This window comes from Balaenoptera ricei, chromosome 21, assembly GCF_028023285.1.
Source record: "Balaenoptera ricei isolate mBalRic1 chromosome 21, mBalRic1.hap2, whole genome shotgun sequence".
Classification (NCBI taxonomy): Eukaryota; Metazoa; Chordata; class Mammalia; order Artiodactyla; family Balaenopteridae; genus Balaenoptera; species Balaenoptera ricei.
Window position 1 is genome coordinate 24,098,889 of NC_082659.1, and position 27,134 is coordinate 24,126,022.

At 38.7% G+C, this 27,134-nt stretch overlaps 1 protein-coding gene and 1 pseudogene across 3 annotated transcripts in view; one reads left to right on the forward strand and one right to left on the reverse strand.

The window, feature by feature from the left end:
- The window catches only part of RBPMS (RNA binding protein, mRNA processing factor), a 181,325-nt gene that overhangs the window by 83,378 nt on the left and 70,813 nt on the right, over positions 1 to 27,134 (forward strand). The window lies entirely within an intron of this gene.
- Positions 7,428 to 8,318, reverse strand: LOC132356611 (geranylgeranyl pyrophosphate synthase-like; annotated as a pseudogene).

Sequence of the window (27,134 nt, forward strand, 5' to 3'; positions counted from 1 at the left end):
CTTAACACATGAGGTTTTTGTTTAAGGTATGTGGCTTAAACAAACAAACAAATTTACAGGTTGTAGTCTTTATTCTGATTGATTAAAAACTTGCATATACTGCTTTCCCAGAAGACATTCTGCATTGTGGTATAATAAAAGATAGTCAACTATAATTGAATAGAGATACCTGTATTTGGTTTGTAAGCATTTTGTAAGTAGGTTCATTTTTTTAAGGTTCTGCTTATAAGCAATATCATATGATATTTGTCTTTCTCTGTTTGACTTACTTCACTTAGTATGATAATCTCTAGGTCCACCCATGTTGCTGCAAATGGCATTATTTCATTCTTTTTTATAGCTGAGTACTATTCCATTGTATATGTGTACCACATCTTCTTTATCCATTCATCTGTCAGTGGACATTTGGGTTGTTTCCATGTCTTGACTATTATGAATAGCGCTTCTATGAACATGGGGGTACATGTATCTTCTTGAATTATAGTTTTGCCCAGATATATGCCCAGGAGTGGGAGCGCTGGGTCATATGGCAACTCTATTTTTAGTTGTTTGAGGAACCTCCATACTGTTTTTCATAGTGGCTGCACCAATTTATATTCCCCCAGGAGGCATCTTTCTAAATGCAGAAATATTCTGGGTCCTTCCAAATTGAAGTTTTCACCAGCTTCTTTTTCTTGTTCTTATAAAGGAAATAACAGCAGCTGAAGCTAGTTCACAGAATGGGCTTTCCATTGCCTTTCATTGTCTCTGTTCTGTGTAGAAATATGTCACTGACCCACTGTCCGAAAGACAGTAGGTTTTTACAGTGGGTTGTTTACAGCTTGATTTTTTTTAACAGAAGTTTATTTTTTAGATGTTTAAATGGTCATAGTCAAACTGTGTTTCCTTGCCTTACTAGGCAGAGTATAGCTAATAACATCATTTCACTTTTTCTTAGTACTGAGGGTTGTATCGTTACACATAACCGGTATTGAGACATGCAGTAACATTGTGATAGAGGTGTTTAAGCCCATTCCTATGCCAACTGGCCCCAGATCATTATGCTGTCTTGTCCTAAGGTCTGGTTTTAGGCTCAGTGTTTGTTGCTCATATATTAATAACTTGGGAAGAACTCCAAGTGAAACAGGTCTCGTTCTGCTCTATTCTGTGGACCGAAGAAGAGTAACTCTTAAGATTTACCTGTGGAGTATTATACCTGAGCTTTCTTCTGCTCAGAGGTTGACTTGTGAGTTTAGAGCATCTATTAAGGTCCTGGGTCATCTCTTTCTCGATATTTTTAACTTTTATATAAAAGTATTAGAGGTTTTTGTCCCTTAGAAACTGTCCTGTTTCAGTTAAGAGAACTGAGGCCAGAGAGGATGGATGGCTCAGTCAGAAAGTACAGGTTTAGAGCTACAGCTAGAAGGAAGCCTCCTGTGTCTTAGTTCTGTCTACTTTATGTAACTTCTTGCTGTTTGCTTGTTCCATGGAATGTTGCTGCAATGACAGACTATTTTAATCACATTGTCTAGGACAAATGCCCGCAGTAAAGTTTGGTACATGACCGTGGAGCAGGGTTTCTTATCTCTGCAGAGAAAATGGGCCCATTCAGGATAATGTATTTAATCATGAAACTGACACATCTCTGTGACCCAACATGCTCTTTTCACGATCATTTTTTCTAACTTGGTGAATTAAAAACATCCGATGCTCATAGCCATTACAAAATTTTTTCCTCATGTCATTCATCCAGCTTCTCTTAAAAGCTTTTCCTCACATTCCTTTGGGGGAAAGTTCCATGTTGTAATGTTTTGTTTTGTTCCACTATTGAGAAACGTAAGCCTCAATCCAGTAAGTTCCTCTATGTGGAGCAGTTCACAGTGTTAAAAACCACTTGTCCATGTTTAGAGCTTCTCTTCTTATTGTTGCCCTGTCTTGGCTCCTGTCTGGTTCAGTTATTAGTATTAAGTCTTGTCCCAAAATGACTTTAAATGATGTTTAAATCCATTTATTTTCTTCCATTTTTGGAGTATGCTTTAGTCAGTTTGATAATTTTATGGAAAAACATGCTCAGATTGAATTAAGTGGTAACATTGAACTTTTATCAGGGTGTTCGTTAAATCTTCTAAAGTAAATACAGTATATTTTGGTTTTATAGCAAAAACTCTCAAATTAAGCTAAAAATAACCCAAACCCAGACTTCCCTTCAGGTTATCTGTGGTCCCATTAATCCACATGACTAGAAACCCCATCCATTCTTTAACCTGACAGCAAACTATCTAACCTATCCTTTACCCTTCACACACAGTTATAATTTCTATACCAGCAGTTTTCCATGTTCCATGCTAATGGAAGGGGGAGCTGATAATCCAAACTATCAAATTATTTTTAGGATTTGTTTATAATTTTGGAATGTAAATCAAGTACAGTGATATTGACAGTTATAGTCTGCTTTAGTAAAAATTTGATTTGTGGAAATTTTAAGAAGAAACACACACAGGAAGGCAGGCCTGGCAGTAAGGGCCCTGAGCAGAGGCGGGAATAAACCATCTCTGGCTCTTCCTGCCGACTATGAAAACCCCAGTGTTGCCATTGCTGTGTAGCTGAAATCGTGTTTTCATAAGTAAGAACGACTGTAGTTAACACATGAGATCTGCAGGCCTGATGTGCTTCCTGCTTGTGTACACTTCCATGACAGGCTTTGTCTTACGTTGGTGTTTGAGATTCACTCGTGTAAAGTATTTAAAAAGGTTATGTGTGGCCTGTTGAGTATATGTGCCATTTTGATTGATAGCCCTCCTCCCCTAATTTTAAATAGTTGTTATTGGGGCTTCCCTGGTGGCGCGGTGGTTGAGAATCTGCCTGCTAATGCAGGGGACACAGGTTCGGGCCCTGGTCTGGGAAGATCCCACATGCTGCGGAGCAACTGGGCCCGTGAGCCACAACTGCTGAGCCTGTGCGTCTGGAGCCTGTGCTCTGCACCAAGAGAGGCCGCGATAGTGAGAGGCCCGCGCACCGCAATGAAGAGTGGCCCCCGCTTGCCGCAACTAGAGGAAGCCCTAGCACAGAAACAGAGACCCAACACAGCCAAAAAAATAAATAAATAAAACTCTACCATGAATGTAATATTAAAAAAAAAAAAAAAAAAGAGCTAAATAGTTGTTATTGGCCTAGGTTTTATCATAGGCGTTATTATAAATTTATAAGAACTAAAGAAGTCTGCTGCAAACTGTGCATTACTACAAATTGCCTTCACAACTAAACATTGCTTAGGCTGTCACAATAATTTGCTTTACTCTCAATCCAGACTCACTGATGTTAGTGATCTCCAATTATCATGGCACCCTCAAGTCTATTGGGTTCTTTTATAAGTAGCTTTATTGAGCTATAACTCAACCATTTAAGGTATTTAATTCAATGATTTTGGGTATGTTGCTATTTTTGAATATATAAAATATATATAACAATTTGACATTTTAATGATTTTTTTAAGTGTACAGTTCAGTGGCATTAATACATTTACCATGTTGTGCAACCATCCCCACTGTCTATTTCTATTTTTTCATCATCCCAAACAGAGAAACTTTGTAACCATTAAGCAATACCTCCCTATTGCTCCTTTCCTCTAGCCCCTGGTAACCTCTAATCTATATTCTCTCTCTATTAATTTGCCTATTTTAGCTATTGAAATATTTGTCCTTTTGTGTCTGGCTTCTTTCACTTAGCATGATGTTTTCATGATTAATCCATGTTGTAGCAGATATCAAAACATCGTTCCTTTTTATGGCTGAATAATATTCCATTGTATGGATATTCCACATTTTGTTCATCTATTGTCTATTGGTGGACACTTGGGTTGTTTCCACCTTTTGGCCGTTGAGAATAATGCTTCAGTGAACGCTGGTGTACAAATATGCGTGAGTCCCTGGTTTTCAATTCCTTTGGGCATAAAGCTAGGAATGGAATTGCTAAGTCATATGGTATTTATGTTTTTAGCTTTCTGAGGAGCCTCCAAACTTTTCCATATTGGCTGTACCATTTTACATTCCCACCAGCAATGTATGGGAATTCCAGTTTTCCCTGTGTTCACTAATACTTGTTGTTTTAAATTATAACAATCCTACTAGGTGTGAAGTGGTCATTGGTTTCTTGATAAATACTTTTTGACTAATTTCAGTAGTAGATTTGATTTCTCTTGAAACCCCATATGACTTAAAATAGTTTCTTTTAATGGGGATTAGTAACATTTCTTTTCTGTGATGGCAGTTCTATGTAATAGAATTGTGTTACCTTTACATAGTTTACCTGTTCATAAAAGAAAGGAGGGAAAAACCCAACCCTTGGATGATTGATTTAATAAGATAAGACTTGGGCTTTGTATTCTCTCTTATACATTATGCCAGGCGTGAAGGAAAGGTGTTTTCTTAAGGTCTGAATAGACTTTGAATTAAAGAGAAAAAAGCAGTTTGGTTTTGAAGAGGAAAAAGATGGCAGTCATCTTAATAAGCAGAAAATGAAGAGGTCTTGAGGATATATAGTACTAAATTATTTCTTGGTTACTGAGGAAATTTATTCAATAGTGTGAGGTAAAAAGAATTTTTAAAAAAATCTTTAGTTTGTAAGAAGCATGCTGAAAAGTTACTTGGTAGTGTCACATGTTGAAAAAACTGACATAATCAGAAAAATGTAGTTTTCTCCATCTCCATAAATTCCTGGCATTGAAGTAAACACTGTAGTTATTTATATCACAATGATTCAGCCTTGTGCATAATTTGTTTTGTTGAATAGCTTGAGCTCTCCAACTACTGAGTTTTAAAACACTTGTATATAATAAATTTATTATTCCTATACCAGGTTTCTCATCTGTGAAATAAGGGTATTACTTCCAAGAGCGTTAAAGGGAAATTACCAAGCAAAAACACTTGCAAATGTTCTAAATGTGAACCCATACCATGAATATACTTTCTCAGTGAAAAGATGTAGCCATAAAGTCCTGGTACAAACTCTTGAGTACAGAGGAATACCAGGGTACTCGAGAAACAGGTATTGGCCACACAGAAACAGAAGTCTAGACTACAGTCTCTGGTTCCTATAGCACAGGTTCTTCTGACAATTTGTGCAAGTCAGGACGTTTTATTGTAATATTTGTACAGCTTGCGGGTTAGATGAATTATTTCCACTAAACAAAACGTTTCACATACACAAGCATCCAGATGGCTTGTCTCAGCTCCCTGTTCACCAGGCACCATGTCAATATGTTTCTTATCAGTTTTAAAAATTTCTCCCTAAATTTCTCTTAGCTCAAAGTGGTTGAAGAGACCCAATTACTGTGATCCCAGCTGGGACTTTTGGATGGGAAATATGCAGGGCTGCCAGATGAGATCATGAGTCTGATCTAGTGTTTATCTGTTAAATCTGTTTATAACTGCTTACTCTTGACTTGCAGTTTTAAAGCAGCCATTTAATGTCACTGGGTTGGGGACTGTGCCTGCGTCAGTCTAGAGCCGCCATAATGCAGGGTTGATGGACTCTCCTCTTTTTCTCAACGACTTTGTGCACTTTGGGGCTTGACAAACAGCTTCGATCCGGCTAGCCCCCCTCCAAGAACTTTGAAATAGCCCCTTTTTTGCAGGGGAAGGAGTGCTGTGCTCTGCTCTTTCTTGCAACTCGGGGTTGTTATAAAATCTCTCTAGGATGGTGCAGCACATAAATTAAAAGTGGTTCTGAAAGAGCAAATGAAGGTGAACGTGAGGAATTTGCTGAATTCCCAATTAGAGTCTTTGCCTGAAGAAAAGTAGGTTATTTAGATCTATTAAGCATTCACATAGGAAAGCAGGAAATAAAATGCTGGTGAAAGAAATCCTAAGGAAGTTTGAAGAAGGAAAAGTAGCTGGAAGTGTTAGCGTCATCCTTTCTCCAAGGAAATTGGCAGGAAGAACCACAGGTTCTCACACGTAAACCGGTCTGTATTCTAATGACAAGTATATGTGGAGATCTCAAGTTTGCCCAGCTTTTCCCTAGGTAAAATAGTTCATCACATATTACATGGCTGTGTGAAACTGCCCTCAGACTTTGCATTGTGGCCTTTTTTCAAGGATCTACTTGTTTAAACTTATCTAGACTCTCTTTTTAAAATGCTATCTTGTATTGACCTTGCCCTTACTCCATGGTTCTTCAGGCATTTCGAAACGCTGAGAAGGTATTTGCCCCTGTTGTAAATGAAAGTAGAAAATACAGTTAGTGTTCATGGAACCTGAAGTGCAAAGAATGAGTTATTTGCTAGGATTCCTTTCCGTAAGGAAGCCAGGCTAGTTTTAGAACCAAAGATCTTGACTCCCTAGGCCATGTACATTACTGATTGTTCTGCAGCGCAGCACATTTTGGTGCCTTAAGTCACTGTCTTTGTTGTAAAATTACTCTTTTACTCCTTAGTGAATGATCAAACCATCATCATGGCAAGTGGCTATGGATCTCCCTTCAGCATTGGCTTTTATGTTTCTGATTATCTACACAGATTTGAACTATTGGTCCACAAAGCTGAAACCCTTTGTCTTACTCTGTAATTAGAATGCATTAGAACATTTTAAAGCCTTGGGGAGTAGGGTAGGACTTAACCCCCTTAAAGTGGAATAGGTTATCTTGACAGGGCATTTGTTAATTATTCTATTCTTATTTCCTTACACATATATACAGCATTTCTTTCTTTATAATTAAATGCAAACTTTTCTTGCTGTTTCAGTAGACTTTAATACTTATTACATGGAAACATTTTTTAAAATGAGAGAACCACAAATAGTCAAGGATTTTTTTGTACGTAAGAATAAGAAGAGGCAAGGAAATAGAGTAAATCCTTCTAGGATATGGAAAATATATCTCATGCATTAGAAACATGGGAATAGGAGGATAAGAAATAAAACAGAATTCTAGTGAACATTAGTCTAGAATCTTAAAAATGATAAAATCTGTCTAAAAAGGCTAATATTTATAAAAATAAACCATGAACTATGTGTGTGTATATATATATATATATATATATCTATATATATCTATATATAGATATATATATATATATCTATATATATCTATATATAGATATATATATATATATCTCCCCCCCACCGCCGAAGCTGAAGTCTTCTTTATTGACAGAATCAACAGAACAAGCATGGCAGAGTTGGCCACAACGTCCCACCACAGCACATTCTGACCTTCAAATTAGACTTATTTAAATGTGGCTCCTTTTGATTCCTTCAACTTGGTACTATGATGATTATCTGTACACAGGGATTCTACATTGAAACAACCTCACTCACATCACCACTATCACTCAGTTTTTGGAGACTAACAGCTTGGTCCAAATTTTAAAAAAGGTAATAGGCTAAAAGACCAAAAGAAAAAAAAAAAAGTCAACTAACCTATCAGGCCTAATCAAGAATGGCTTATTAATATTATTCATTCTCTTTGAACATTTTACTTAAGTGTTTTACTAGAGCTACTAGCTCAGGGTTCCCACCACATGCATCAGTTTGTTTATAGGCTTTAGATTCAAGCTCTTTAAGAGTATTCCGAGTGTATTCAAAAGAACCTACGTTCTCAGAGAAAGATAATGTGCACAGTATTTTTAAAGATCTACGTTTTCGGTTCTCTGGCGCAAGATATTGTGCACCTGGGTGCTTTCAAGCCTCAAGCAAATAGCATGAATAGTAGGGAATGAGAACTTTCCCTCTGTTAGATCTTCACAAAAGCTTTTATTTTCACTATATTCTTTGGAGTGTAGATTAGCATAATCATCCCTGATTTGGAAAAAGAGCCCAAGTGTATTCAGTAGTGGCTTTAAGTCTTTTTTGTAATCAGAGAACAACTGCATGAGACCTAGTGCTAATACAAATGGTCCACCTGTCTTTTGCAGCAAGGAAAAGTGCTTTTGCAGTGGGAGAAGTGTAATTATCCCTCCAATAGATATCTAGGCCTTGTCCCTGATGGAGTTCTAAAAGCTGGTGGGTAAAAAGCTTTACTGCATCTGAGTGATCAAGGGTTAAGACTTTCGCTAAGCCAAGAAAATATACGTAATTGGCAGAATTGATGACAGATGGAATTCCATAGATGCTGTGTGCCACTGGAAAGCCACGTCGGAGTTTTGAGTTGTCTTCAATATCATCGATGAGTAAACTGGCATTATGCAACATTTCCGTCACTTCAGTGATAATCTGTAGCTTGTCTTCTGGAACTTTTAGCCAATGATTAAACGCCTGTGAAAGTTTGGTTTTCACTTGTTTACCTGGTAACTGAAGTAAGTGCTTGTAAGGTTCTAGAAGAATTCTTTGGGCTGTTTCTTGAATCTTCTCCGTTTTTTAATTTCAAAGCTGATGGTTCGAGGATGATATCACAACTTTCATGCTGGGGATCCGGGAGTAGCAGTACCCAGCATCAACTTCCCACCTTATAGTTCAGAACAAACCTCCCCCGGACGCCTGCATGAATCCCTCCCCTCACTTCACCATAGAACTCTCCGCCCTCCTCACCTGGCAGCAACAGCGCATTACTCGGTGCCAGAAAATGCGCCATCCCATGAACTATATTTTTAAGACTAGAATTTCTCTTCTAAAAATGTAGTGGTAAATTTCAGCAGAAAACAATTTGAAAAAATTAAGGGGTACCTTGAGTAACCCTGACATTGCATAAAAGGCTGTAAGTTTTTGTTTTCTAGCCATAGTGGGCAAGTTATTTTTTAAATTATTTATTTATTTATTTGGCTGCACCGGGTCTTCATTGCAGCACATGGGATCTTTAGTTGTGGCTTGCAGGATCTTTAGTTGTGGCATACAGGATCTGGTTCCCTGACAGGGAATCAAACCTGGGCCCCCTGCATTGGGAGCATGGAGTCTTACCCACTGGACCACCAGGGAAGTCCCTAAAGATTAATGTTTTAAAATTAAAAGATCCAGATAATTTCCCTGGAAAATACAGTTGGGTAGAAAATTCCTAGTGTAAACCATTTTAATCTATTTTATTCTTTATTTGCCTGACACAAGATATTGCTCAAAAGTGAATGGATGAATAAATACACAGAATTTAAAGAATAAAGTTAGAAATGTATTATGGGAAATGAAAATACGTTTAGATGGAAAAGAATTCACTCACTCAAGCAGAATGTTTATAACAAAGGAGCAAAAACAGGCAAAGTATAAAAGCGTTTCTGCACTTTCAAAAGTAGGAATAAAAATTAGAATTCACACATTATTATAGTATAATTTTTAAATTTTTATTGGAGTATAGTTGATTTACAATGTTGTGTTAGTTTCTGCTATAAAGCAAAGTGAATCAGTTATACATATACATATATCCACTCTTTTTTTGATTCTTTTCCCATATAGGCCATTACAGAGTATTGAGTAGAGTTTCCTGTGCTGTACAGTAGGTCCTTATTAGTTATCTATTTTATATATAGTAGTGTGTACATGTCAATCCCAATCTCCCAATTTATCCCTCCCCCCTCCCCCCTGGTAACTATAGCTTTGTTCTCTACATCTGTGACTCTCTTTCTGTTTTGTAAAAAGGTTCATTTGTACCATTTTTTAAGATTCCACATATAAGCAATATCAAATGATATTTGTCTTTGTCTGACTTACTTCACTCAGTATGACCATCTCTAGTTCCATCCATGTCGCTGCAAACAGCATTATTTCATTCTTTTTAATGGCTGAGTAATATTCCATTGTCTGTATGTACCACATCTTCTTTATCCACTCCTCCGTTGCTGGATATTTAGGTCGCCTCCTCGTCTTGGGTATTATAAATAGTGCTGTAGTGAACATTGGGGTACGTGTATCTTTTCAAATTATGGTTTTCTTCAGATATATGCCCAGGAGTGGGATTGCTGGATCATATGGTAGCTCTATTTTTAGTTTTTTAAGGAACCTCCATACTGTTCTCCATAGTGGCTGGTACTAATGTACATTCCCACCAACAGTGTAGGAGGGTTCCCTTTTCTCCACACCCTCTCCTGCATTTATTGTTTGTAGTCTTTTTTGATGATGGCCATGTGACCAGTGTGAGGTGATACCTCATTGTAGTTTTGTTTTTCATTTCTTTAATTCTTAGCGATGTTGAGCATCTTTTCATGTGCCTCTTGGCCATCAGTATGTCTTCTTTGGAGAAATATCTATTTAGATCTTCCGCCCATTTTTTGATTGGGTGTTTGTTTTTTTGATATTGAGCTGCATGAGCTCTTTGTATATTTTGGAGGTTAATCCCTTGTTGGTTGCTTCGTTTGCAAATATTTTCTCCCATTCTGTGGGTTGTATTTTCCTTTTGTTTATGGTTTCCTTTGCTGTGCAAAAGCTTTTAAGTTTCATTAGGTCCCATTTGTTTATTTTTGTTTTTATTTTCATTACTCCAGGAGGTGTATCAAAAAAGACCTTGCTGCAGTTTATGTCAGAGAATGTTCTGCCTATGTTTTCCTCTAAGAATTTTATAGTATTGGTCTTACATTTAGGTCTTTAATCCATTTTGAGTTTATTTGTGTGTGTGGTGTCAGAGAATGTTCTAATTTCATTCATTTACGTGTAGCTGTCCAGTTTTCCCAGCACCACTTATTGAAGAGACTGTCTTTTCTCCATTGTATATTCTTGCCTTCTTTGTCATAGATTAGGTGACCATACGTGCATGGGTTGATCTCTGGACTTTCTATCCTGTTCCATTGATCTATATTTCTGTTTTTGTGCCAGCCCCATACTGTTTTGACTACTGCAGCTTTGTAGTATAGTCTGAAGTCAGGGAGCCTGATTCCTCCAGCTCCATTTTTCTGTCTTAAGACTGCTTTGGCTATTCAGGGTCTTTTGTGTTTCCATACAAATTGTACAATTTTTTGTTCTAACTTTGTGGAAAATGCTATTGGTAATTTGATAGGGATTGCATTGAATCTGTAGAGTGCCTTGGGTGCTATGGTCATTTTGACAATATTGATTCTTCCAATCCAAGAACATGGTATATCTCTCCATCTTTTTGTGTCATCTTTGATTTCTTTCACCAGTATCTTACAGTTTTCTGAGTACAAGTCTTTTGCCTCCTTAGGTAGGTTTATTCCGAGGTATTTTTTTCTTTTTTGATGCGACGGTAAATGGGATTGTTACACTGTAATTTTTCATAGAATTTTGGTGTTCATTTAGAAGGCCAATGTAATGTGCAAATAAAGGAAAATTGAATAGAAGGTGGAAAAAGACTGTTCACAGTTACAGGTCATAGATACACCTCAATGAAAAAAGCAAACAGCCACATTATGAAAGAGAATCTGCCTGTTTTACACATCTTAGAATGCTGAATAAAGGAGAAACGGAAAGTCTTTTATATAGGCTTAGAAAAGTCCACGGTAAGATGTTGATTTTTGCCAACCTCCACTCTGTCTTCTTGGTTTATCTGTGGGGCCTTTCACCAAATTCTAAAAACGTACTTAACACAACCCTAAGAATGAATTCTAATTCACTGATATTAAAAATGTGGTGTGTATTTGATTTATTAGGGTGGTTTTTTGTATTTGTGCATAACATTAAATGTATACCTGTGAAAAGGTACTGAATCTCTAAATTGCAGCTGAGAGGAGGGCAAGGAAAGTGTGTCTTTTTGGTAACCACTTATCATGTCTGAGGGGCTTTCTGGTCAAAGGCAGTGTAATAAATAAAGGTGTCAGTCAGACTGACCTGGCTCAAATCCAGATTTTGCCACTTACTAATCCAAAGTTGTTTTCTCCCGTTACGACTCTGACAGTACCTATCACAAAAGGTGAGAGGATCAAATTAAATGAGATAGGTATTTTTAAAGCCACTAGAACTCAGTAAATGGTAAAAATTCTGATAATTGATGGTGATGATGACTTACACAAGGAACTGGTTTTAATTCCTTAGGTCCCCTTTTCTACAGACTGATTTAAAAATAATTTCTGTGGAATCCCAAATTCTCCTGGGTTCAGAGTACTTTTATACATCGATTTGTATTATAGTATGATTAATGAAGTTGATTTCATCAGTCCTTCCTTGGAGTTTTTTAGCGAAACAGAGTAACAGTGTTGTCCTTAATGTTCTCAAGTCTTCAAAATATTGTGAGCCCAACAAGCACATTCTCATCTCCCTTTTATCCTATTAAGCTAACCATGCATGTCTTTCTCCATTTCCGGTTCCAGTTGAATCTATTGCAAACCAAAGAACCGCACATCAATTCCGTATAAACTAATTTATTTAACAGCCAGTGAGATTCTTTAAAGTTTTTTTGTCTAGGCAGCCCTTTAGAGAGGGAGAAATTCAGCCTTTGCCTTGTCAGATAACCAGTAAGTGGCCTTGAGTTGATGCATTAAAGCGGGGGAAGAGTGCGGATTAAAGTTGCTCGGAGGTGAGATCTGTTTTGACGCTTTATTTTGGATCCCTGTGCAGCACAGGAAGTACTTTGCAGTGAACTTCCGAAGTTTGGACTTCACTGTTTACATTCTTTTCAACCAACTCTTGCTTAAGCCCCAGATTCTTGGTTGGAAAGAGCTTACAAGCCATTTGATGGTCTAAGCAAGAGTTTTTCTTAAAAACAGGTTTAAGGAGCAAATGCTACCGTCCTTTTTTAATTTCTGTATTTTTGCTGTATTCATCGGAGAACAGATTTCCCACCCACGGATCGATTTATCTGTAGTGGTGTTAATAAGTGACTTTGAGGACCAAATAAGTAACTTATTGGTAAAGATGGCACTCATTTTTATCCTCAGTAAAGTTGAGGATATAACATCATTGACTTTTTAAAATACTTTTAATCTTTAAATATAATGAAACCTTTTCTCTCTAAAGACTTGTCATTATCCTGATGTGTAGCTTAAAACTCAATAGCTAGGATGTACATGTTTCGCCTCCTCTCAGTATTTAACTTTAAGATTACCCTAAATATGGTTATACACGTGCAGAGTGGGAGAGTCCTCTGGATCCTATTGGGATGAGGGTTGTTCACTGCTGACAAACTGGAAAGTAGAAACAGGACTGTAAAAATATACCTGGGGCCTGTTGTGGGATGTGTCTGGTTTTTTTTTTTGGTTTTTTTTTTTTTTTTGGCTTCGTTGGGTCTTCGTAGCTGCACAGGCTTTCTCTAGTTGCAGCGAGCAGGGGCTACTCTTCGTTGTGTTGCATGGGCTTCTCATTGCAGTGGCTTCTCTTGTTTCGGCGCATGGGCTCTAGGCGCGCGGGTTCAGTAGTTGTGGCGCACGGGCTTAGTTGCTTCACGGCATGTGGGATCTTCCTGGACGAGGGCTTGAACCCGTGTCCCCTGCATTAGCAGGTGGATTCTTAACCACTGCACCACCAGGGAAGCGCTGTGTCTGATCTTTAAAGGGAAGTCTTTTCAAAATGATTTTGGAACGTTTAGGCAACTGTCTTTTTTTCAGTTATAGGGTTTGTTTATATCAAAACTGTTCTCCCCTCTTCCCTCCTTTTTTCTCCTACACCAGCCACTAATAAAGACTCAAAGTAAACTTTGCAGAATGATCCTTAAAGCATATACAGAAAGTTACGGTGGGTGCTCAAATGACCTAACACACACTTTAGGTGAACCTGAAAGAACAGTATGTTAAATACATTCTCTTTGCCTGCCTACCTCACAAGTAGGACTTATTTTTCATATGCCTTTCTACGTAGGCACAGAAATAGTTGGTTTTTATAATTCTGAGACTGTTTACTTTGCACAGTGTTAATCATTCAGGGTATCTCAGAGTTCAGAAAGTACTTTAATAACACACAAACACACATATATCCACTGTCTTATTTTTCCTGGCATGCACCTAATACGTGTTAGGTGCAGAAGCAGGTTGGTTTCCTTCTTTTCATTAATTAGAAAATTAGTGTGTAATTAGTATGATTATTCTTTGCCTTGAAGAGCTAACACCTCCACTAAACTCTGGTCTCAACACCAGTAACCTTTTTATCTTTAAAGGACTAAGTCATCTATTAATGATACATTGGATGTTGAATTAGTAAGCATTTAGAGACACATCCTTTCCCATTTTAATTCTGGGTTTTGTGATTTGCACAAGCTGTATCGACACATGTGTGGCCATCACTAGGAAAAGAGATTTAAGCTTTTTTTTTTTTTTTTAATAGTTGTAATTGATAGGAATTTGAACGTAAACACCCTTGCTTTTTCATCAAATATACTATGTGATCAACTGTGTATATTTTCTAGACTGGCTGGTGTAGAAATATAGACTATGGCTAGGAATAGGGTGTGATTTCTTCTGTTAGTTTTATTGTTCAGTTTTCTTTTTTCTTCAGTGCCACACTTGCTGATTTAAGCTCACAATCTGGGCTTTACAGAGACGAGCTACATACCCTCGAAATCATTTACGCTGGCACAGCATGGTTTATCCCTTACATTTCTTTAGGCTGTCTCTTTAATCCCTGAAATTTTTGCTGTGACAGCCATCCATAAGGTTGTGAACAAGTACAGGGAAGTACTTGGTTGAGGCAGAACCTCTTTGTTGATTTCTCAAAAAAGTTAACCTCAGAATTCTGAGGTTCCTCTGGTGTTCGGTGGGGCAACAGACATCAGACTAGATGTCACAGACCAACATTAAGCAGATGTGGACCATCAAAAGTTTGTCTGTAGGTTTGCCCCGTATCACCTCAAGATCTTCTCAAACACTTCAATGAAAACCATTGCCTAGAATCTGCTTTCTTTTAAGCTTTCATTGTGAGTGCTATTTGAGTGCCTCCATTCAGCAGATAGCAGGAGTAAAAGGCAGTCATTCAGCTATTACCTTTAACCCCAGGAGATGCTTATGGTTATGGACACCGCACTGTCCCAACAATGAGGTAGGAGAGAAAGAGGCTTGAGGACTAGACAATAAAAGAGACTGCTGGCAGCACAAGTCACATTTGGCATTTGTGGGTTAAGGATTCCGAGAGATGCCTTTGTCCCTACCAGAACAGTTGACCCCCTGTTTACCTTCAGAGCCCTCAGGGTAAGAACGTTAACGTCAGGATTCTTGAATGAAAGAATACTATGTGCACTCTGGCCTATGTTTCTTTCCGTGTAATATTATCTATTTCAAAGTGTCACTGTAAAATACTGCTTTAACGGGTAACTGACTCTGCGTGAAGTGGAGACATCCTCTTCCTAACATTGCCAGGGCCCGGCTCTCTCAGTCATCCTTTTCCAGGACAGTTTGAGAACGTAGTGGCAGAAGTTCAAACGATCATGCCCTCTCGACCCTTGGGAAAATAAACTCCGTTTGACTCTGATTCTCTTGACGTGTTAAAGATTGAGTTTATAGCTTCTTCCAAGGCCCTGTCATGACTTTATAGTCGTCCTGTGCAAAGCAGATTCTTCCCGGGCATGGTTATGTACACAGGGAATGGCTGCCTAACAAAAAGTGTGCTTTAGTGGAAAAGAAGGAAATTTCGCTGCGGTGAGTGGTCAAGTCACCAGATATGGAGACCCTGATAGCTCCGAATTAGGTACTTTTTCCTAATTCTCCTCCATAGTGGATCCCGTCTCTGGAGTTACCAGCCAGTCTCCCAAGAGCTACTCAGACTGTGAGAACCAATAGAAATAGGCAAGAGAAGCAGGACACACATCCGTTGCCTGTGGGGGAAATGAAACCAGGTGGAATAAAAGAATTCTTTGAACCTGTACAGCACCATCTCCTCAAAACAGCAGCTCAGGTATCCCGCTTCCTGCAGTTGGGGGAAATCTCATAGTTGAGCATGAATCACATCCTTCTCTTTTACAAGTGGTAGAAGCACCTTTCCAGAAAGTCCAAAGACGAAGAAACCCCTATGAGTCCATGTTAGGAGGAACAGCTCTTTAGCTGGCCACAGGAGTGTTTCATAGGCCAGCATTAATCTAACCATTTTTTCTTACAATCCAACCCTATGAGGTATGGAGTGTTATTCCCAGTTTACAGATGAGGAAACTGAGGCACATAAAAAGGTTAAATAAACATACCCAGTTTCGGTAGTGGAGGTAGATATGAATGCCCACACAATTGCCACATTTTAAGCCTCTTTTTTGGGGGGAGGTTCTACCCAAAATTGGTTGTGTCCTTGAGTGGGGTATCTCCTTTATAATTGTCACTATAATTCACTGCCACTGATGATACTTCTGGAGAACCTGTTTTCTTGCTTCTTTCACCAGTAATTGGAAGGGGATCCACCAAGACCATTTTCTTTTTGTTTTTCTAGTCCTTCTGGATTAGGGGAGCGGGGTGGTCAGAAACAAAGTTTCCCTCATTTTGTTGTTGGGTCAGATCTGTCCTAACGGAAACCACTTTGTAGGTTTTACCTTAAGAGTGTGGCTTAGTGTTGCGAGGGTATGAATTTGAGTTGTACAGTTTGTTCACATGAAAATGAAGCCAAGGATAAAGTGTATTTTAAAAGTGGCCTAGTCACTAAGAAATATAAAAATTCTTTTATTCCAGGCTCAGGTTGGCTAGTGAGGAATGAGAATGAGTTTCTCTATCACGGCCAAGCTGATTCCATTATAACACTCAGAGACCTGAGCTTGTTCCACAGTATTATCGGAGGAGGAATTACATAGGCTTCAAATCAAGGGTAAGCCTCTGGAGACATTTTAGGCTAGACATGGATATTCCTTTCACTAAAAATTTCCAGATAAGATAAAGTTTCATTGTATTTTATGGAACATCTGGTTTAAAAAAACAAAATTCTGCGGATTTTTTTTTAATTCAAGGGGTTAAAAACGAGGGGCTATAAGACATCTAGAAACCTAATACTTGTTGGAAGACTTTTAAATTAGTCAGTGGAGCAGGAATTGTACCTGGCCTTATAGCCCAGCTCCAACTCACATAGCCACACAAGCCCAGAGAGCCCTTTGGAAAGGGGTCTCTTTGTTCAAGTATGATCTAGATATGTTACCAATGGAGAGGGACACATTCTTTCCAAATGACTCTGCTTAGGCGAGGAGGAGTGAGTAGTAAATCAGATTATTCTAGGTAAATCCAGGGCAAGCACTCTGAGGTAGTTGGATTAAGAAAAAGAACAAGGCGTAATTGGTCTCATAGTTTCTCAATGGACAATGACCCAGTAGCACAAGCTGTTTTATTAACAGTACTGATGTTTCTGCAAGCAATGCCCTTATTTAGGAAAAGCATGAAATATGGTTTACGCCTGATGGATTCTTCTCCTCACTTGTTCATTTTCTGTTGGAACTCATGTCTATCTAAATTTTAGCACAGTGGAAACTGAACAACAACCTCCATTATTATGTGAAAATAATGTCGTCTTTGTAATATAAGGAACTTCACAGAGCTGTAATGTACACACACGCACACAGTCAACAGGAATCAAAATTAAATTCCGATCTTTATTCTACCAGTAGTTAACTGGGAATTTAGGCAGATTACTTGACTTTTCTGCATGTTCATTTCTTCATGTATGTTGGAGAGCGTATGGCACTTTGGATGAGGCAGTTCTTACATTGTATGGGACTATCGTGCCCATTGTAGGAGTTTAACATCCTTATTATTTTCTGCCCACTGAATGCTCTCATACATTTCCAAATATCCCTAAGGAGTGTGCGGGATAGTGGGGGTGGGAGACAGGTGCAGTGAGGAACACTACCCGTGGTTGAAAACTACTAGGTTAGGAGGTCCCCAAAATGTAATACTAAATTCTGTGAATTTCATGCTTTGTGTACTCAGTATTTAGTATCAGTGAACTTAACCCAATTTGCCACCAGTTCCCCCCTTCTGTGCTCTTTTATTCAGTTTTTTTTTTTTTTTTTTAACGTTTGGGCATCACAAGTTTTCACTTGCAGTACAATGACATTTTATAAATGGTAGAAAAATTCTATTCATTCATTTTCGGAAACAGTATTGAGTTAGGAGAAATTTTTGAAATTGTGGGATTGATCCCCCTCCCATTTCCTTTTCTTCAATCATCTTCTCTTTATCTATAACATACAGCTCTTCCCTTAACTTCCCTCCACACTGTTGTCTCTGAATGAGCCCCATCCACTCCATAGTAACAGGTTACCCAGGTGTGTGTTTCTCTTTGGCCTGTCATTGAGCCATTTTAAGGCTCTGACTGAATGTAACAATTGTTTTCAGAATCCTGGGGAAACTTCTGCATATACCTCGCGTAGAGTCTGTTTCTAATTCTGTTGAATGTTTTATGCTGCCTTTAGAAGAGAAAGCTGAATGTATTCAGAAAACTGTAAATATATTTTTTGGTCCCCTGAGACGTCAGAATATCTCTGAAGTATGTATTTACCTCCTCTGAGTTTCTGATGGGAGTGACATGTCTATCAATAATTTTCAGAGAACAGTTAATATTTCCAACTTCTTTTTAACTCTAAAAGGTAAATGTTAATTCTTTCAGCTTCATTCCCTTTTATATGTTGAATGATTTGTGGTCCCCAGGTTATTTCCTTTCCTTGTGACCAAAATGCTGTTTGAAAATAGAAGGCTTTTATTCTTAATCCTCTTTACAAAATGTTTTAAAATTTAACAAGCATAGAGAAATGGACATCGAAGCCACGTTGAGACACCACTTCACACCTACTAGGATGGCGAAGACAAAGACAGGCAATAATAACAGGCGTTGGTGAGGATGTGAAAAAATTGGGATCCTCATACATTGATAGTCGGATTGAAATGGTATAGCTACTTCAGAGAACAGTTTCACAGTTCTTCAAAAAAGTTAACATAGAGTTACTATATGCTCCAGCAGTTCTTCTCGTAGAGAATTGAAAACATATATCCACACAAAAACGTGTACACAGTGTTCATAGCAGCCAAAAAAGTGACAACAACCCAATGTCCAACTGATGAAAGGATAGACGCAATGTGGAATGTTTGTACAGTAGAATATTATTCAGCAATAAACCCTTGGAAACATTCTGATTAAAAGAAACCAGTGTGACAAAAGACCTCGTGTTGTATGATTCCGTTTGTAGGAAATATCCAGTATGAATAGGTACTTTCTCAGAGACTGAAAGTAGATTAGTGGTTGGGGGAGGGGAGTGAGTGAGGAGGGAGAGGGAGGAATGAGCAGTAAGTGCGAATGGGTACAGTTTCCTTTTGGGGCGATGAAAACGTTCCAAAGATGTATTGTGGTGATGGCTGCACAACTCTGTGACTGTACTAAAAATCATTAAATTTAATGCAAAAGGGTGAATTTTATGGTATGTGAATTATTTTTAATAACAGCTGTATGAAGTATATCTATAATAGCAGAAACTATTCCAGAAACTTTAAAAATAAGAACGTTGAATTTTTAGTTAAGTCAACGTTAAATAGAAACTTAAGTCATAAATAAGAGACCTCAGTGTTTGGTCACTTGGCAAGAAAGGACTTAAATACATTTTTGTGCTTGAATGAAAAATCTTTTGAATGTAGCATAGTATAATTAAGCCATCTCCAACCTCTGAATACCTTGCCTATATCTTCCCCCACATACTATTATGACTGGAAATCTTTTGAGTACAATGTGTACAAGAATAAGTAATAAGAATCATTTTCTCTCATTTATTTATTAGCTTGTTCTAGTCAGCAGTAGGGGAAGGAAGTAATTTATTAGCTTGTTCTAGTCAACTGAAATGGAGGGAACTGGTGTTGGAGCACTAAGGGTTAGTTTATGAGGACACCATCTTGGTTTCTTGGTTGCTGAGAAACTGGGTAGTTGTTTACTAAAGCTCAACCAAGTCATGATCTCAGTGAGTTGGAATATAAGTGCTTTGCAAAATCCCCACAACCTCAGCAGAGTATGCCTTTCTCTTTAGTTACTCCTGAGAACTGATTTAGTTCTTCCCTCCCTATGGATCTTATTTTATGTACTACTCTTTACAGAAATTAGCAGTGTTGGTTCAACTTTTCTGTTTAATGCTTGATAATTCTGATAATTTAGAAGGAAATCACTTTACCACCCCACCCCCTAATCCCACTATGCTCTCTGATTTCTTCTGCCTTGTAGGATGATAATCACGCCTCAGTAATAGAAAGGTCAGTGGGCACCAGGTATATCAGCTACCACCTGGTGGAGGTCCGAGGCTTGGTGGTTTTGACAGCAGTTTTTGAAGCAACCCTGGAGATTTACCCGGGTCTCTGTTTGAGTAAACCTGAAGAGGCATATCAGAACTCCAGCCCTCAGATGACCTGGGCTTTAGTACCAGAAACCGAGATAAGGCGGGTGGTGTGGAGCAGGGAGATAGGATCCAGGTACTGAGATTATTACACGATCAGAGAGGTATTATTACTAAGTTTGACCTTGATTTGAGCTCCTTTCCCTATTTCCTGGACACAGGATGGGGGTTTCATTAACCTCATCTGTAAAGGTTAAAGGAAGTCCTAAAGGCTAGGGAAGAACCGAGCAGATTATTACAAAAGAAATACTAGGATTTTCCTACACCAGGATTTTATTGTACAGCATACACAGTTTCTGGTGACAAATTATCCTCATTCTGTATTAGAAAGTCCAAATGAATTGGTTAAAACCTATAACCTGAACGAGGAACATTATTTCTCCCCTTCAGCATAGACACCTGGCTAGGCAGGGCTTTCTAGATGCTCCACATTCCTTACAGCAGCAGTGGATATTCGTTTGGAGTGGGGTATAGAGAAAAGGGCAGTAAGAAGCTTATTAGAATCAACCAGGAATCTCAGCCATCATATTAAGTTGACTCTTATGAGATTGCTGCTGCTTTACTATTTTTATTCTACACACAAGAAGGTAGTTTCATCTGGTTCAATACCGAAGCCTCAGATCCACTGGATTACTGGGTCAGAATGGGGTGTGTGTGAAACACCAGGAGATTCTGATAGGAAATGACCTTAGCTCTACAAGAAATGGGTCACTTGCGGCTGTGTCTCAGAGGAGAGCAGAGTCCGCTGGCAGTGGAGTGAACAGTAGGGGCAATCTGTTGCTTTCCAGTAGAGTTTCATGTAGTTCACCCGAATGGGATAGTATTCTAAACATTTGAATTTGCGCATATCAGGACACTGTAAAGGCGTTTGGCCCAGGACTCAACAGGAGAAGCCTGGACATCAATCCAGGTTCATTCAGGCCTCGAACTTAACTGAACCTTTATAGCAATATTTATTACAGCAATTTTAGCCCCAATTGTCTTTACCCCTTCCCCCCCTTTTTTCTTTTTTAACGTTTCAACATATTTCAATTAGTAATTGAAAATTAATTAAAAAATTAAGTTCAATAAACAACATTGAAAACCTTGGTAGTTTAGAAACTTCCTTCAAAAGATTTGGGTGTCTCAGGAAGTCACAACAGGTTGGGGGGATGTTAAAATTCTGAGTCCTCGGCTTTTTAGTCAACATACGTAAAATTATTCATAAATTCATAACCAGAAATTCAGAAATGGGTAAGAGATGGATGGGTTGATGAATCAACTTTAACTTTTCAAGTGGTAAAACAGTTTTACCTGCTATGAATATACAGAGAGAGAAAGTGAAGACAACAGAATGCGGGGAGACCCCAAACAGTGCAGACACGAACAAATGAATCTATTTCAAGTGAATAACACAACCACAGTGAAGTTGGGAAGAATGGGGAGAGGTGACCCAAATAATTCTTGAATGTACATATTGGCTATATACTTTTAGGCCTAAGACGAAAAGAACTATATATACTGAACTGTAGTTAATAGGTTTCCTTTTTATGTTGATATTGTTTAGCGATTCTGAAACTTCATTCCCGTGTTGAGCGAATAAGTAAATGTATAGTGGATAATGAGAGCTAGTATTCAGAGAAGGAGTTACCAGTACAAATGTGGAGAGGGAAGGCTAGAATTAACCTAATGGTGTTGGATTGGAATTGGAGGTATCAGTACTAACTTGTGTTTTTAATATATCTAAATAGATACGGATGTGAAAACATATGTGTTTCCGTATAAATTTGGGACAATTTGAGCAACAAAACAAATAATAGTAATAAATTATAAATCATAAAATAAGGTATGAATCTGTACTGATGTGTGAGTGAATGAACAAACGAATGTAGAAAGGAATAAATAATAAACAGGGCCAAAGGTTAAGGTTTTCCTTAGAGTAGAAGACTAATGAATATGAAAGGAATGATAGGATTAGAAAAATCACCATTTGGCAATCACAATAGTAAAGATTGCTTCAGGTAAGAATTATCAATAGATGTTAAAACAATAGATCAATAGATGTTAAAATTTGAGAAACAAAATATTTAGTCTCAAAGTTATCTCCCTATGAGATACTTATTAGTTAAAAAGAGAAAAGATAGTAACCTCACAGTGGAGAAACTTGGCAAGTGATCAAAGTTATTATCGCTAGTAATGAGACAAAAACGACATCATGTGTCTCCTGATAGGATGCACTGAGAATGACACTTCTGTGATATTCCTGCCAAAAATTTGTAACCTTAATTTAATCAAGGAACAAATCAGATAAACCCAAATTGAGGGACAGTCTACAAAAAAAATAGCCTGTACTCTTCCAAAATGTCAAGGTCACGGAAGACAAGGACTGAGGGAAATATTCTGGGAGACTTAAAGAGATGACAGCTAAATGCTATGTATGATTCTGGATTAGATCCTGAATCAGCAGCACAAAGAGATGTCCTTGCTTTTAGGAAGCCAAACTGTAAAGGGTAAAGGGTATCGTGCTTTCAACATATTCTTAAACAGTTCAGGGAGGACAAAGGTGTATGGGGAAATCTAGGCAAAGGGTACACAGGAATTCTTTGTACTATGTGTGCAACATTTCAAAGTAAGTATTTTTTAAGAACTAAGCAGAAAGCACCAACATACCTGGTTGAGTGCCGTCTGCCAGGATATCTGTCACTGTTAGTTCTCCTCTGGCTCTGCTAGCACTCCACAGGAACCCTTTTATTCCCGCTCTCTCCCTCTTCTTTCTTCTTTTAACCTGTGTCAGATCCTGTAAATTATAACTTTATAAATTATACATATTTGTAATAAATTCAAATGGTACAAAATCATACAGACTAGAAATCCCCTCCCCACCCTGACATTGCCACCAAAGTTACCACTATTAACGGGGTGGTTGTCCCATTATAAACATTCCTGGGTTCACACACTCGTACATATGCAAAGTCTCCTCCTTCTAAGGCTACTAAAAGTTGTTGAGTATCTTTTTCTTTTTTAAACCTCATATTGCCATGACATCTTTCTCAGTAAATATGTATAGCTTTGCCTCATTCTTTCCCTTTTTTTCCCCTCTAAATGAATGCTTCCTTTGTCTCTAAAACGAGTTGTCAAGGGCTGATAAACCCACTTACTTTAATGGTAGAACAATTTGTAAAGACACTGGGCTATAGCTCACAGATTTGAAGGATGTACCAAGTAAACAAGACTCCATCCGGCATTAGGACAGCTCTGAAGACCTCAGTGACAGGAGTTTAGAGACCTTTTCTCTAGTGGGAGACTGTTAGGGTAACTCAGCTCCATCCACCTCCATTTTCTGTATTTTTATACTCAAGGTTGAAATCCTCAGAAGAAAAAAACATGTTTGGTCACTGTGGGCCGCATCTGTCTGTCCCTTAACTAGTCAGCTGTCACTAGGGGAGTGAGGGCACAGAACCCGAATGCTGGCCTCTGGGTGCTTCCCAGAGAAGAAGAGCCAGCAGAGCAGTTATCCCAACCGACCTCTTTCCAGGGCTGTTTGAACTGCTTCGCGTCTGGTGTGTTCCCGTCTTTCGTTTAAGTCCAGCTGCCCTTCCGCCACTAGAGTGTCCTGCACTGCAGTGATTCTCAGATGTGGTCCCTACACAAGCAGTATCAGCATCAGCCTGGAAACTTGTTAGAAATGCAGATTCTCTAGTCCCATCCCAGACCTACTGAAGCAGAAACTCTGGAGGCGCGGGTTCAGCACTCTGTGTCCAGGAAGTCTTCCAGGTGATTCTGATACGTGCTAACATTTGAGGATCACGCTCTACTACATAAATCTGATCATAATATTTCCCCAGTTTAAAAAATTTTAGCGGCTCAGCCATGCAGATACTCCAGAGTCCTCACTCATGACCTGAAAGTTCCTCGTGATCTCATCCCAGTGCTTGTGCAGTCTTTTACACACACACACACACACACATCCACACCCTCTCCACATCCTGTCATACAGAACTTTGCTGAGCTCTTTCCTGGACTACCACCTGGTAAATTTCTGCTCTTCTGTCACTTCCTCTGTGATGCCTTCCTGGTCCCCAGTCACTCAGGGCTGTGGCTCTGTTTCCCATGGAGTCCTAAACATTGTGTTTGTCTGTTTATCTAACCATCAGTTTACCTGTACAGCTCCCTCACCAGAGCCTGAGATCTGAACTCCTCAAGGCAGGGACTTATTTTCACTGATCCTTGTGTCTCTAGTACATGACAAACGTTATGTGCTTGGTTGAATCTGTTCTGTTTTTACTTTTTATTATGAAATTTCAAACATACCAAAAGGTAGAGAGCATAGTAATGGACATCCATTAATCCATCAGAATTTACCAACTTAACATTTTGCTGCATTTGCTTCCATTTTTTCTAAGTATTCTAAAGTAAATACCTGATGTTATGACATTTTGTCATTATATCTTCTTTGTATTTCAGTACAAAAACTAAAGACATTTTCCTACATTACCATTTTATCACACCTAATAAAATGGACAATTCCCAGATATCACCTAATGCCCATTCTGTATTCAGCTTTCTTCATTTTCCCATGAGAGGTCTTTTATATCTGGTTGTTCAATCAAGGACCACACATTGCATATGAGAGTAGGCCTCTAAGGGTATTTAAATCATTCTAGAATAGCCCTTCTCTCTCTTTTTTCCCCCATTATTCAATGAATAAACTCCTGACTAATATTTATCCCACTCTTGTGGCATGGCATTAATACCAGTGACACTACTAAGAAGTTGGAATGGTGTTGAACCTTTATGTTCAGAATAATCATATGACTCCAAATCCACGATTTGCAGCCAATAAATCTTTTCCAGCACAGCCTATGTGCATAAGAAGCCAGTATCACCACAGCTAGAGAAACAGGAGAGCTACTAGGGATCTGAGCTTTGCAGCACATTTAATTAATAGCTTCTCCATTTTATCTTCCAGAAAGTCACTGAAAGAGCTGCAGTTCATTTACAGTGACTCTCTACATTCCTGTAGGCTTGGGTCTTCGGGATTTGGTGATTTCCTTTTACCTTGCCCATTTCCTTGTGTTTTATTATATACTAGCTCTTCCCTTATCCTTCTAGGACTCCGGCCTTTGATATAGTTTGTAGAGCAATAAAATGGCATTTTAAAGCTCTGTAACTTGCTGAGAATCTTAATTTAATTTAAATAGGAAGCACCAATTTGCATTGAGGGGTCTAGGTCTACAATTCAGGAAATTCTCTTTTTCAAGATTTTCTATTTACAGAGTTCTTAAGCTTTAATTTTAGGAGAAAGAGAAGGAGGAAAAAAGAGGATTTTTAAAAATTCCCTCAACAGAGTCCTAAATGCAATAATATACTCTGTTTGAGTTTAGAGCATTACAGTATGCAAATACAGGGTTTGAATTGTCCTTTAAGCCTCTAATTGCTCTCTGTAGCTTTTGAGATTGAACTGTTAGGACTTCCAGTAATCACATGTATCAACAAAGGTGGTTGAATACAAGTGTTCCTATGGGCTGAGTCACTTGCACTGAGGGAAAAGGTGGGGCTGGGGATGAGGCTGGTGGAGAAGAGGAGAGTTACCTGGACGAGACTGTAGAAAGTTCAGAAAGCATACTGTGAGATATTTTAGGAACTATGGTGCAGGAAAGAAAACCGTGTTATTAAGGTATCTCAGCTCTGGCTGCCATAACAAAATACCACAGATAGGGTGGTGTCAACAACATTAATTCTCTGAGTTCTGGAGGCTAGAAAGTCCAAGATCAAGTTGCCAGCAGATTCAGTGTCTGGTGAGGACCCTCTTTCTGGTTTGTGCAGACTCCACTTCTCACTGTGTTCTCACGTGGACTTTCCTTGGTGTGTGCTCCTGGAGAGAGAGGTCTCTGGAGTCCCTTCCTCTTCTCGCAAGGGCACTAATCCCTTCGTAGGGGCCCTACCCCTACGGATACCATCACATTGAGAGTTAGGACTTCAACATGGATTTGGGGAGGACACAAACATTCAGTCTATGACACATAAGCATATGGATTTGCTACTGCCCTGATAGACTCTTAGGTATAGTAGACTACTAAGGATACTTGCTGTCTCCCAGAGTTTGCCCTGGGTAGGGAGTTTAGCCTTTGTAGATCACAGTGAACCTGTGTTGCTTTGGTCACAGTGTTCTGGGCCATCTTGGAGAGACTATTGGCTGTTCCTATAGCCAGTCAGATTGGGTTGCTTCTAAGTAACTTCTCAAACTGATATCATACTGATATCTAGAAACTGTCCTTTTTGGACACCAAGGAAATAAGACACCATTTACAATTGGAAGAGAAACGTTTCTGTTCACTTATCAGAAGGGTTTTGGTGAATTATAGGCAAGAGAGGAAAAAGTTGATTTTGAAAGGCACGGGTTCCCCCTTTGATTTAGTAGTAATCTTATCCCGACAGCATTTAATGAGAAGTCACTGTGGCCAGAGAATAATTTTATTGGGCTTTAATTAAAAGCACAAGGGGATTTGTTTGTTTGTTTGTTTTGTTTTGTTTTCTATCTGTCTCCTTCCTGTCTTCCTCTTTCTCCCCTCATTCTTCCTCTTCACTTCCATGTTCTCCCTGCCCCTGCCCCACTCTGCCTCCTCTTCTTCATCCTTTAACATTTACAATGTTTTTGGCTTGGCTAGTCCCTCTGGATAGAAACTGAGCTGAGCAGGATATTGATTACCAAATATGGTATTGCTGCTAAAGATGTTAGAGGAATGTGACTTGTGTTCTAAGCCTCCGGCCTCTGAATAAGCTGCCAAACAAATTAGGTCATTTTAACTTCTGAGCTTTTTTTTTTTTTTTTTTTTTTTTTTAAATAAAGAGCTGGAACTTTGATTTGGAACATGATGGTGGTGTTATTTTAGCTCACACAGGGAGGAGGGGTATGAAGACGGGGGTGGGGAGTAGGGGGGGCTCAGTTAAGCATGTTTTAGGACCTGAGTCACGAGACCAGGTTGTGTAAGAGGCAAGCACATTGTACGGAGCCTTGATGAACCGCTCTGGCACATCAGTGAAAGAGCTGAGGC